This window comes from Microcaecilia unicolor, chromosome 2, assembly GCF_901765095.1.
Source record: "Microcaecilia unicolor chromosome 2, aMicUni1.1, whole genome shotgun sequence".
Taxonomy (NCBI): domain Eukaryota; kingdom Metazoa; phylum Chordata; class Amphibia; order Gymnophiona; family Siphonopidae; genus Microcaecilia; species Microcaecilia unicolor.
Genome location: NC_044032.1, coordinates 252,380,508 through 252,393,904, shown reverse-complemented (window position 1 = coordinate 252,393,904; position 13,397 = coordinate 252,380,508). Strand labels below are relative to the sequence as shown.

General features: G+C 48.5%; 1 protein-coding gene across 1 annotated transcript in view; it reads left to right on the top strand.

Annotated features, from left to right (window-relative positions):
- Window positions 1–10,523: 10,523 nt before the first annotated feature.
- The window catches only part of MBD1 (methyl-CpG binding domain protein 1), a gene marked incomplete in the record, with an annotated part of 329,236 nt that continues 326,362 nt past the window's right edge, over window positions 10,524–13,397 (top strand). Inside the window, 2 exon segments of the mRNA XM_030193911.1 lie at window positions 10,524–10,634; window positions 11,034–11,149.

Genomic DNA, 13,397 nt, shown 5'->3' with positions numbered 1-13,397 from the left:
ACAACGCCATCTTGGATCGTGTATCTATCAGTTTTAGTTTTAAGTGTTCTCGGCATCAATCAGTGTTTACATTAGGTTTTGTTATACGTATACAGATCTAGATATGGATACCATCAATTATACCTACGTGGGGGATTAAATTGACTAGAGTAGACTGGTGTGGAAGTGAGTCCATCCAGGCCACTATAAGCAAGGAAGCTGAGTTGTTCAGTCTCTATTTCCCCGATTCTGTGCTGCCATCATCCGTTGCACTCAGAGAAAAAAAAATCCACGGTATGCAAGTTTTTAAGCTGCTGCAAGGAGGTTTGATAGACTGGTAGTGTTTCTTCAGTTCTGAACAGCCGTCCGTCATCTGGCATACTTAAAACCGCCTTCAAGTCTATGAGCTGCTGCGAGGTCGTTTGATAGGCTAGGAGTGGTGGTGAGCCTATCTTGTCCTTTGTAAGCAATGAAGCCACTCAGTAGCGAGATCTTTCCCAACCTGGCGTCCACAGTTTTCGGTGGGTTTTCGGTCCAGGGATGTTCGTGAGAGTTTCCCCCAATCAAAGAATGCATTGCTTTCAAAATCTGCACTCTAGTTCACAAAATTATCTACGGTGAAGCTCCGGGATACATGACAGACTTGATCGACCTACCAATTAGAAACACATCCGAATCAACACGAACGTACCTAAATCTGCACTACCCAAGCTGCAAAGGACTCAAATACAAATCAACTTACGTGTCTAGTTTTTCCTACATAAGCACACAACTGTGGAACACATTACCAAAAGCCTTAAAAACTACGAACGACCACCTAAACTTCCGGAAAACAATAAAAACTAACCAGTTTAAACAGGTGTACCCTACCGATCCAACATAAATGCCTGATCTTGGCAACACAACAAAACTAAAGAACGTAATGGACATAACACAACTCTTCCATTGTATGATTCCCTAGTGTGGCTGTGCCACATGAATTTTATCATACCACATCACTTTGTATTTGTTTACACCGGAGTCTGTAACGCCTCTCTGGCACTATCTAAGCCACATTGAGCCTACAAATAGGTGGGAAAATGTGGGATATAAATGTAACAAATAAATAAATAGATAAAACCGGGCAAACCACTGCACATTTCCAAAGACCCGAAACCAACCCCGATGTTGAACTTAGTTTTTTTTTAAACCAAAAATACCAAAGGAATGAATTGATAAAGTTAACCAGCATGAACGCTGAGGATCAAGACAATAAAAGGTTTCTCCGAGGACAAGCAGGCTGATATTCTCACATGTGGGTGACGTCACGTCGGTCCGGAGGATTTTCCAGCAAAATCTAAAAGTCTCTTCAACTGTGCTTGGTCACGTGGGCGATCACACCGTGATTGCGCGCGCACGTCTTCCCGCCCGCCGCGTGGACATGCTCCTCAGTTGCTTTCTTTCCACGTCTCAAGAGACACGGAGTTTTAGCGCTTCGTGTTTTTGTTCTCGGAGTAGTCTCTTCATCGCGTTAAAAAAAATATATATATATTTTCCCCTTATTTCTTTGTTTTCACTTCTACATCGCAACCTCCAGTCGATGGCTCTCACGGCCTGGATGTTGAAAGCGTAGATTTCGCCTCTTTGGGTCTTTCAGAGAGTGTCTCTCGAGTCTTGCTTGCTTCCAGGAAAGATTCCACGAAGAGGTGTTACTTTTTTAAATGGAAGGGGTTTGTCGTCTGGTGTGACAGCAAGGCCCTAGATCCTCGTTCTTGTCCTACACAGACCTTGCTTGAATACCTTCTACACCTGTCTGAGTCTGGTCTCAAGACCAACTCTGTAAAGGTTCATCTGAGTGCAATAAGTGCTTATCATCATCAGGTGAAAGGTCAGCCTATCTCTGGACAGACTTTAGTTGTTCGCTTTATGAGAGGTTTGTTTTTGTCAAAGCCCCCAGTCAAACTTCCACCAGTGTCATGGGATCTCAACGTCGTTCTCACCCAGCAGATGAATGCCCCTTTCGAGCCACTGGATTCTTGCCATTTGAAGTACTTGACCTGGAAGGTCATTTTCTTGGTGGCTGTTACTTCAGCTCGTAGGGTCAGTGAGCTTCAGGCTCTAGTAGTTCAGGCACCTTACCTTCAAATTTCATCTTAACAGAGTCCTCCACACGCACCCTATGCTCTTACCGAAGGTGGTGTCGGAGTTCCATCTGAATCAGTCAATTGTCTTGCCAACATTCTTTCCCCCTCCTCATACAAGCCCTGGCAAAATCAAGCTGCACACTTTGGACTGCAAAAGAGCATTGGCCGGTTACGTGGAGCAGACAAGCCCCCACAGACAGTCCGCCCAGTTGTTTATTTCTTTTAATCCCAATAAGAGGGGAGTTGCTGTTGGGAAACGCACCATTTCTAATTGGCTAGCAGAATGCATTTCCTTCATTTACGCCCAAGCTGGGCTGACTTTAGACGGCCATGTCACAGCTCATAATGTTAGAGCCATGGCTGCGTCAGTGGCTCATCTCAGGTCAGCCACTATTGAAGAGATCTGCAAGGCTGCGACGTGGTCATCAGTCCACACATTCACATCTCATTACTGCCTTCAGCAGGATAGCCGACGCGACAGTCGGTGCTGCAGAATCTGTTTGGGGTTTAGAATCCAACTCCAACCCACCTAGGCCCATTTTTATTCTGTTCCAGGCTGCACTCTCAGTTAGATATTTCTTGTTTTCAGGTGAATCTTTGTTATGTCCTCGCCGTTGCGAGGCCCAATTGACCATTGTTTGTTGTGTTGAGTGAGCCTGGGGGCTAGGGATACCCCACATGTGAGACTATCAGCCTGCTTGTCCTCGGAGAAAGAGTAGTTACTTACCTGTAGGAGGTGTTCTCCAAGGACAGCAGGCTGCATATTCTCACAACACTCCCACCTCCCCTTTGGAGTTGTATTCCTTTTATCTTTTGGATTGAACTGAGGAGCGTGTCCGCGCGGTGGGCAGGAAGACGTGCGCGCGCATGCGCGGTGTGATCGCCTGCGCGACCAAGCACAGTTGAAGAGACTTTTAGATTTTGCTGGAAAATCTTCCAGGCCGACGTGATGTCACCCACGTGAGAATATGCAGCCTGCTGTCCTCGGAGAACACCTGCTACAGTAACATAGTAACATAGTAGATGATGGCAGAAAAAGACCTGCACGATCCATCCAGTCTGCCCAGCACTATCCCCACCTCCCAACCTCCAGCCCTGCCTCCCACTACCGGTTCTGCTATCCAATCTCGGTTAAGCTCCTGAGGATCCATTCCTTCTGAACAGGTAAAGTATCTACTCTTTTCTGCATACTTCACACAAACGTAGTAAGGGTTGCTTGTGTGTCATTGGTTGAAAAGAACACCATCTATTTCTCCGAAGACAAGTAGGCTAATATTCTCACATATGGGTGACGTCACTTCGGCCCGGAGGACTTTCTAGTAAAGTCTTCTTGAAAATTGAAAAATGTCACTCGGCGCGCAGGCGGATGCACTGCGCATGCGCGCGTCCCTTTTCCCGCCCGCCGCGAGGACACATTCCTCAGTTTTTTCTTCTCCACGTCAAGAGGTGCCACGGTGAGAATTTCTTGTTGTGTTCCTGAGCCCGGAGGTGAAGAATTTAAAGAAAAGTATCCTTTTTCTAGTTTATCTTAGTTACTTTTCGTTTCTTAAGTTTTCTTTATTTTTAGTCTGCGATTTTATTTAAATCGCTCGTTCGGTTTTTTTTCTTTTTTTGGTGTCCCCTTTGTTTGACGACACAATCGCGTCTTTTGATTTGGCAGGGGCTATTTTTCCCGTTATGTCAACCAAGACGCCCAGCGGCTTTAAGCCTTGTGCCCGCTGCCATCGGGCCATCTCCAGCACTGACCCACACTCGTGGTGTTTACAGTGCCTTGGGCCGGATCACTGCTCGGAGGGCTGCAAATTGTGTCTCGCGATGAAAAAGTGGACACTGCTCTCTCGAGACGCCCAAAGGGAGAAAATTTTTGGGCCCGGTGCCTTGACGTCGGTGCCGTAGGCGTTGTCCAAGTCGGCGCCGTCGAAATTGGCGCCGGTGAAGTCGGTGCTGTCGAAGACGATGTCGTCGAAGTCGGCGTCATCGAGGTCGACGTTGAAGGAAGCGTCGGCACCCGGAGACCGGGGACAGGCTGCCATCCGACCGATGCACGCTGGGAGCAGTGATGCATCGAGTGGGTCTCCACCCGCCTCGGCGCCTCCTGCTTTGCAGACCCCCCGGGACCGCCCTGCATCGGACCCGGCCCCGAAGAGGCGTGTGGATTCCACGTCCTCTTCTCCGGTGCCGAGGAGTCTCGACGACGGGCGTCGGGCGAAGGCCAAGAGGCACTGTCGTCGTTCTCCTTCACGTCACGGCACCGAGAGCTCCGGGTCATCGATACATTCGATACCCGAGAAGCGTCGGTGCCAAGAGGATTGCTCTCTCTCTATTATTGAGGTACCGGCGCGTGGGTCCCTTGGCAGCCGAGTCCCCACTCTGCAACTTCAGCAGACTTCGCCTCCACTGCCTCAACCGACCCCCCCAGCATCTTCCGGCAGCAACTCTCGATGAGCGTATGCAGGCCTTTTTTCCCTTTTTCATGGGAATGATGCAGCAGTGGCAATCGGCGCCGGGGTTATCGGTACCGACGGTGCCGGTGTCGATGGGTTCAGAGATGCCGGTGCCGAGGGTATCGGTGTCGCCGGTACCGGAAGCTCATGTATCAGGCCTTCAGCCCGTGGTGAGGTCTGTTTCACCGGTGCCGCCCCCGGTACCGGTGTCATTGACATCCCGGGTCGGCTCTCCGGAGACATCAGTGCAGGGAGCTTCACCGGAATCTCAGGGACCGTCGACTTCTCGACATCATCATCGAGGTCGTCAGGCCTCTTCGTCGAGGCGGGCTCAGATTCGGGCAGTTCTTTCTGAGCTTTTAGCCCCATCTGATAATACCTCATCAGATGATGATGAGATGCGTGGGGAGTTCTCTGGTGAGGATTCTCAAGGCATCCCATCTGATTCTACTCCCTCGCCCCAAAGACAGCTTTCTCCTTCCGAGAGTTTGTCTTTCTCCTCTTTTGTTCGGGAGATGTCTGAGGCCATCCCCTTCCCTGTGGAAATTGTGGACGAGCCCAGAGCCAAAATGCTTGAGGTTTTGGACTATCCATCTCCACCTACATCTTCTGCCACAGTTCCTTTCCATGAGACACTCAAGGAACTGATGTTGAGGAACTGGGAGAAGCCTTTTTCTTGTCCAACCGTTCCCAAGAAAGTTGAGTCTCAGTACCGGATTCACGGGGAACCCAGTCTCATGCGGGCTCAGTTGTCCCATGATTCAGCGGTGGTGGATTCCGCTCTCAGAAGAGCCAAAAGTTCTAGGAACTTCTCCTCGGCGCCCCCGGGGCGGGAGTATAGGACTCTGGACTCTTTTGGGAGGAAGGTGTATCAGGCTGGTCTGCTCGTGGCCAAAATCCAATCATACCAGCTCTACACGAGTATTCATTTACGGAACTCTGTGAGGCAACTTGAGAGTTAGGTAGACGCGCTCCCACAGGAGAAAGCCGAACCCTTTCGCCAAGTGGTCAGGCAGCAGAAGGCGTGTCGCAAGTTCCTGTCCAGGGGCATTTTTGACACTTGCGATGTGGTATCCCGATTTTCTGCCCAAGGTATAGCGATGCGCAGACTCTCATGGCTGCGTGCCTCTAACCTGGAGGAACGAACTCAGCAGAAAATAGCAGATATCCCGTGCCGGGGGATCACCTTTTTGGAGAGAAGGTTGAGGAGATGATTGATCATCTCTACCAGCGTGATAACGCTATGGATTCTCTCTCCCGCTGGGCGCCTTCTGCCTCCACTTCCACTTCTAGGAAGTTTTTTAAGGGAAAAAGAAGTGTTCCTTATGCTTCTAGGAGCCGTAAGTACACTTCTTATTCCCGTCAGCCGGTTCAGGCTCGACCCCAGCCCGCTCGCTCTCGTCAGCAGCGTGCACCAAAGCAGGCCCCTGCAGCTCCCCAGCAAAAACCAGGGACATGTTTTTGACTGGCTCCAGCAGAGCATAGCCGACATCAAAGTACCTGTGCCAGACGATCTACCGGTCGGGGGGAGGTTAACATTTTTTCACCAAAGGTGGCCTCTCTTAACCTCCGATCGGTGGGTTCTTCAAATAGTCCAGTCCGGGTACACTCTCAATCTGATTTCCGAACCTCCAAATTGTCCACCAGGAGCTCAGTCCTTCAGCTCCTACCACAAGCAGGTACTTGCAGAGGAACTCTCCGCCCTTCTCAGTGCCAATGCAGTTGAGCCCGTTCCACCAGGGCAAGAAGGGCTGGGATTCTATTCCAGGTACTTCCTTGTGGAAAAGAAAACAGGGGGGATGCGTCCCATCCTAGACCTAAGAGGCCTGAACAAATATCTGGTCCGAGAAAAGTTCAGGATGCTTTCCCTGGGCGTCCTTCTACCCATGATTCAGGAAAACGATTGGCTATGCTCTCTGGACTTGAAGGATGCTTACACCCACATATCGATACTTCCAGATCACAGGAAGTATCTTCGATTTCGGCTGGGATCACAGCACTTTCAGTACTGTGTTTTGCCTTTTGGCTTGGCGTCTGCTCCCAGGGTATTTACAAAGTGCCTGGCAGTTGTTGCAGCGTCACTACGCAGACTGGGAGTGCATGTGTTCCCTTACCTGGACAATTGGCTGGTGAAGAACACTTCCCCGCAAGAAACTTTGCAGTCCATGCGGATGACTATTCAGGTGCTGGAGATGCTGGGGTTTGTCATCAATTATCCCAAGTCCCATCTCGTTCCAACCCAGAAATTGGAATTCATAGGAGCTCTGTTGTGCACAAACACAGCTTGTGCTTATCTTCCAGGACCCAGAGCGGACAACCTTCTGTCTCTGGCTTCCAGGGTGCAAGCGTCTCAGCAGATCACAGCTCGGCAGATGTTGAGACTTCTGGGGCACATGGCCTCCACAGTTCATGTGACACCTTTGGCACGTTTACACATGAGATCTGCTCAATGGACCCTAGCTTCCCAGTGGTTTCAGGCTACAGGGAATCTAGAGGATGTCATCCAGCTGTCCATCAATTTTCGCAACTCCCTCAAATGGTGGACCATTTGCTCCAATCTGGTCTTGGGACGCCCATTCCAAATTCCTCAGCCACAGAAAGTGCTGACGATGGATGCATCCCTCCTCGGGTGGGGAGCGCATGTAGATGGGCTTCACACTCAGGGAGCTTGGTCTCTTCAGGAGAGGCATCTCCAGATCAATCTCCTGGAATTGCGAGTGATCTGGAACGCTCTAAAGGCTTTCAGAGATCGGCTATCCAACAAAATTGTTCTAATCCAGACAGACAATCAGGTTGCAATGTATTACACCAACAAGCAAGGGGGTACCGGATCACGCCCTCTGTGTCAGGAGGAAATGCAGATGTGGCTATGGGCCCGCCAACACGGGATGTTTCTCCAAGCCACTTATCTAGCCGGTGTAAACAACAGTCTGGCCGACAGGTTGAGCAGGATTATGCAGCCTCACGAGTGGTCCTTGAACATGACTATTGCCAAAAAGATTTTTCGAGTATGGGGCACTCCCTCGATAGATCTTTTTGCTTCCCAGGACACTCACAAGGTCTCTCAATTCTGTTCCAGACTTCAGGCCCACGGCAGGCTAGCATCGGATGCCTTCCTCCTTTATTGGGGGACAGGACTCCTGTATGCGTATCCTCCCATTCCCTTGGTGGGGAAAACTTTGCTGAAACTCAAGCAAGACCAAGGAACCATGATTCTGATCGCGCCTTTTTGGCCCTGTCAGATCTGGTTCCCCCTTCTTCTGGAACTATCTTCAGAAGAGCCATGGAGATTGGACTGTTTTCTGACCCTCATTACTCAGAACGAGGGGGCACTTCTGCATCCGAACCTCCGGTCTCTGGCTCTCACGGCCTGGATGTTGCGAGGGTAGAGGTTGCCTCTTTTGGTCTCCCTGAGGGTGTCTCCCATGTCCTGTTTGCTTCCAGGAAAGATTCCATGCATAGGTGTTATTCTTTTAAATGGAAGAGGTTTGCCGTCTGGTGTGACAGCAAGGCCCTAGATCCTTTTTCTTGTCCTGCACAGACCTTGCTTGAGTACCTTCTACACCTATCTGAGTCCGGTCTTAAAACCAACTCGGTCAAGGTTCATCTTAGTGCAATCAGTGCTTACCATTCACGTGTAGACAGTCTGCCTATCTCTGGACAGCCTTTGGTGGTTCGCTTCATGAGAGGTTTGTTTTTGACAAAGCCCCCTGTCAAACCTCCTCCAGTGCCATGGGATCTCAACGTCGTTCTTACCCAGCTGATGACAACTCCTTTCGAGCCACTGGATTCCTGCCATCTGAAGTACTTGACCTTGAAGGTCATTTTCTTGGTGGCGGTTACTTCAGCTCGTAGAGTCAGTGAGCTTCAGGCCCTGGTAGTTCATGCACCTTTCCTTGTCTTTCATCATGACAAGGTAGTTCTCCGCACGCACCCAAGGTTTTTACCGAAGGTGGTGTCGGAGTTCCATCTGAACCAGTCAATTGTCTTGCCAACATTTTTTCCCCCTCCTCACATGAGCCCGGGCGAAATCAAGTTGCACACTTTGGACTGTAAAAGAGCACTAGCCTGTTACGTGGAGCGGACACGCCCCTTCAGACAGTCCGCCCAGTTGTTTATTTCTTTTAATCCCAATAAGAGGGGAGTTGCTGTTGGAAAGCGCACCATTTCTAATTGGCTAGCAGATTGCATTTCCTTCTCTTACGCCCAAGCTGGGCTGACTTTGGACGGTCATGTCACAGCTCATAATGTTAGAGCCATGGCTGCGTCACTGGCTCATCTAAAGTCAGCCACCGTTGAAGAGATTTGCAAAGCTGCGACGTGGTCTTCAATCCACACATTCACATCTCATTACTGCCTTCAGAAACATAGCCGACGTGACAGTCGGTTTGGGCAGTCGGTGCTGCAGAGTCTGTTTGGGGTTTAGAATCCAACTCCACCCCCCCTAGGCCCATTTTTATTCTGTTCCAGGCTGCACTCTCAGTTAGTTGTGTTTTGTTTCAGGTCAATTTCAGTTATGTCCTCGCCATTGCGAGGCCCAATTGACCACTCTTTGTTATGTTGAGTGAGCCTGCGGGCTAAGGATACCCATATGTGAGAATATTAGCCTGCTTGTCTTCGGAGAAAGAGTAGTTACTTACCTGAAACAGGTGTTCTCCGAGGACACCAGGCTATATATTCTCACAACCCTCCCGCCTCCCCTTTGGAGTTGTATTCCTCTATTCTTTTGAATCTAACTGAGGAATGTGTCCTTGCGGCGGGCGGGAAAAGGGACGCACGCATGCGCAGTTCATCCGCCTGCGCGGCGAGTGACATTTTTCAATTTTCAAGAAGACTTTACTAGAAAGTCCTCCGGGCCGACGTGACGTCACCCATATGTGAGAATATATCGCCTGCTGTCCTCGGAGAACACCTGTTACAGGTAAGTAACTACTCTTTCTTGCCCCATTCGGGCGCTAGGGTTACCATATGGCTCCAGAAAAAAGAGGACGGACTGAGCCAGCCGGGTTTTACTTCCATTGCTACCATTGAAAATCCTTTCAAAATTCTAAATGTACTCCGTCAAAAGCCCTTTGACACCCAGTAACGTTAGTTGCGCAGTTTTTGAAAACTTTTAACACTGTATTTAGATACTTCCGTTAATCCAATAAAAAAGGTGTCAGAACGGCAAAGAACCCTGAGATTAGTGTAGGTTTAAAAGTGCATTGTGCGTTCTCTCTCTATATTTGTTGTTATTATTTTCAGACATATGGTAAGAACTTTTTAGTTAAATGTCACGGAGAACAGAGTTTGGCGAAAAGCTTGGAGATAAACTGGTCCTGTCCGTACACAATATACATCATCGATAATTTGCGTAACACTCAACACGTGACACTGCCTGCTCCAGTTTGATGTTGACTTTATTTATTTATTTGTACCCCACAACATAAATACCAAGCTTCTGTTTGTTTGTTTCTTTTAATGGGGACAAGAGGTGGTATGCTTGTGATCGTCTGTCAATCTGCTCCCGACCCTTTATCACAGTCAGTCACTATGAAGTTACTTTTACAAAATTCTAGTGTGCGATGGGAAAAAAGGAAGCGGAACCATGCATGTGCCACAATTCAGAGTTTGAATACATTGACGTTGTTGTGCTGGGCAGGGCACCTCGTTTTTGCGTCTGACGTCACGACGACTTCAGCCGTCGAGTCGACAGTTGGGTTGCTATGGGGACGCGCACTTTTTCTCCTGTTTTGAATGTTGTTGTTGTTTTTTGTTGTTGTTTAAATTGAACTAATACTTCCGGTTCTTCTCATTCACTACCGTGCTGCTGTTGTTCTGGATGTTGGGGGTTGTAGAGGGGGGGGGAGGTACTGCACTTTGCGTGTAACCGAGTGCGCGCGCGGGATTACAGAGTTGCTTCCGGTTCCGGTTGGCGTCGAGTTCAGAGGAAAGAGTGGGGGGGCAGTCAGGTAGCCGTAAGGAGAGAGGGGGGTGGGTGGGTGTGAGGAAGGAAGGAAGGAAGGAAGTACGGCTGTGGTTACAGGAACGCGTGAGACTTGTGTAGGACAGTATCTCAGAAGAACCCTCGGTGGTGACGGAGAGGGAGGTAAGTGCCGGGCGGGCTACAGAGAAATCTGTGGGGGGGAGGGGGAGGGGGGGAACGGCTGCGCTTGAGAGGTCCTGGTACTCTTTTTTTTTTTTTTTTTTTTTTTTTTTTCCCCCAGACACCCTTCATCCTCTCCCGGCCCGTCACTGGTCTTTGGAACTAATTGGAAAGGTTGGTAAAGGAAGAATAAAATTGTGATAATTCACTGAAGTTTTCTTGAAGCAGGTTTTTTGCTTTCATTAGTTTGGTGTAGATGTATGTTGGGTGTATAAATCCGTCGATAAGCCTCGTACCTGATGAGTATGGTGAATTCAAACCCATAAACTTACCCTTTTAGTTCTCTCTGCTTGCCCCCTCCCCATGTCATTCACCATCGTGGTAATGGACCGAACACGACAGAGATACTGGCACAGGACGTGGATTGGCGATCAACTTCGAGTGCTGTTCCTTATCTCTCCCACTTACTCCTTTCCTGTTCCTAAGGGAGTAAGTCATTACTTTCAAATCTGTGCCAGGTGTGGGTTTTAGTAGTGGTCTTGGTTTGTTTTAATTTGTTTTCTACCCCCCCCCCCCCTTCCTTAATGCTTGAGTGCTGGCTTTTTAATGTACAGAATCAGCAGTGTAAGCATGTATACTTTGATTAATCTTTGTATTGTTCCTCAGACTAGTTCTGGGTGCTTATGTTATGGTTCTTTTCAAATGTCAGTATTCTGGTTTCTGCACCCTTAATTATGTTTATAATATAGTTCAATGGCTTTCTTATAAAAGCACCTAAAAGAAAAAAATACTAGACTTTGTATAGACTGCTTGTTTTGTGATATTTAAGGATTGGGCTTAAAGATTTGGGAACAAAAATAAACGTCGTTGATTTGGCCCTTGTCACATGGTGCTGGAGTGTGCTCAATTCAGGAAGAGAGGAGCTGTATGGTTCCAATTTCTGGGCCTATGGTTTGGTGGAGGATAGGTTGTTTAGTGCTGGTATTTTGGGAGGCATGCACTTTATCTTTGTGGGCATAGAGATCATTGACACCTGGGTTACCTCACTTTCCAGGAGGAATGTCTCCAAATGAACAGGTTGTGAGAGATTTGTCATAGTACGTTTGACTATTTTTACCCAATCTGAGCTAGGGAAAGAAAATCATTGTGTATTTGTTTCTCTCCTATTTTTCTTTGTCCACTGACTAGTATGGATGACTGCATTTTCACTATCTTCCCTTTTTTTTCTTATAATTAACACGGTTGATTAGGTAAAAGTTAATAAGGCTTGCACAATAATAAATAGTGCTCTAAACACCAAAGAATCAGAAACAAGCTGTACGAAATACTTCAGTGACTTATCTGTAGAAGCTCAGCTCTATCTGGCTCTCCGTTTCACTTGCAGCTTCTCAAGATTTAGCGCATAATTAGTACAGCAAACTGCTAAACAAAATCAGTGAACAATCAAATGTCAGCCATTGAAAGCCTGTAAACGCAGGTATAGGCAAAATATACAGTCACGTCTTTAATCTCTCATGGGCCGATGATCAGAAGCAAACGCAGGCGCAAGAGGCTGTTAGCGCCATACTAGCGCCTGCATTTGCTATCGCCCCTGATCAGAGCCCCCGCAGGGAACAACATGCTTGCAGGCTCTGAATGCAACTAGCATGCAAATGCACTCAAAACAGGGCTGAGCGCAAGTAGCATGCAAATGCATGCTAAACCTGTTCCTCTCTAATGATCAAGGAGCAGCGTGTCAAACATTGGCACGCTGTCCATGGCAAACCCTGTGCCAGCTCAGAGCTGGTGTTTAGGGTTTGCAGACCATTGGGGAGGAATGGTGAGCCCTGTCCAGCATGCATTTGCATGCTGTCAGTCCCCCTGCAGGAGCCCCTGCAGGAACCCCAACCCCCCCCCCCCCCCCCCCCCAGCAACAAGGCCATGACGAGAACCTGCGTTCAGAGATATTTTGCAAAAGATAGATTACAGTTAACCAGGTGCAGGAAAACAGAAATGTGAAAGGGGCTGACCGAAACTTGAGGGACAGGAATTGTCATGGTGGTCGAAACTAATTGTTAAATAGATTTACTAATTATGAGCTGAAACTGCTAGTAATGTAGAAGATAGAGCAAAGGGGTATAAAACACTGACAGAGCAGTCTTGTGGAGATCTCAGTAACTGTGACACCAGTTTGAATCACTGACTGACCTCCCTATGAGAAATGAAGAGACTCGTGTCCTTTGATTGTGCTTACAAATGATCTTGTAATAACTGCCTTGGTGAGTATTAATAAAACTTGAGAGCTGATTTCTCATACCCGCAGTTTCCTTCTGATTATTGTCTTCTATATTGCTCAGAGTGTGTGCACCACTCTGGGGAGAGAAGAAAAATAAACAAGCCCCATCCAGCTCATCCCAGGATGCTCTGGGCAGGGCTGGGCACCACCATTTTTGAGGCTTTCAAGGAGGCGCTGTTGGAAGAGGAGGGAGTCTACCTCCCTCCAACAAAGGCATGGGGGTCAGGGAAGAGGGCCGCTAGACCACCAGGTTGGGGGGGGGGGGTGTTGATTTGTGGCTCGGGGGAGTGGGTACTAGAGCACCAGTGCCATGCTGTTTAGAGTCTGGTGTGGAGAGTTGCACGGGGACAGAAATCTTACCCATCCCCTCCCATCCTTGCTGGACTCTTACCTGTTCCCACCCATCCCCGCAAGAATTTAACCCATCCCCACCCATCACTGTAAGAATTTAATGATACATAAAAGAAAATTCCAGTCAGCTCCCTCAGTCT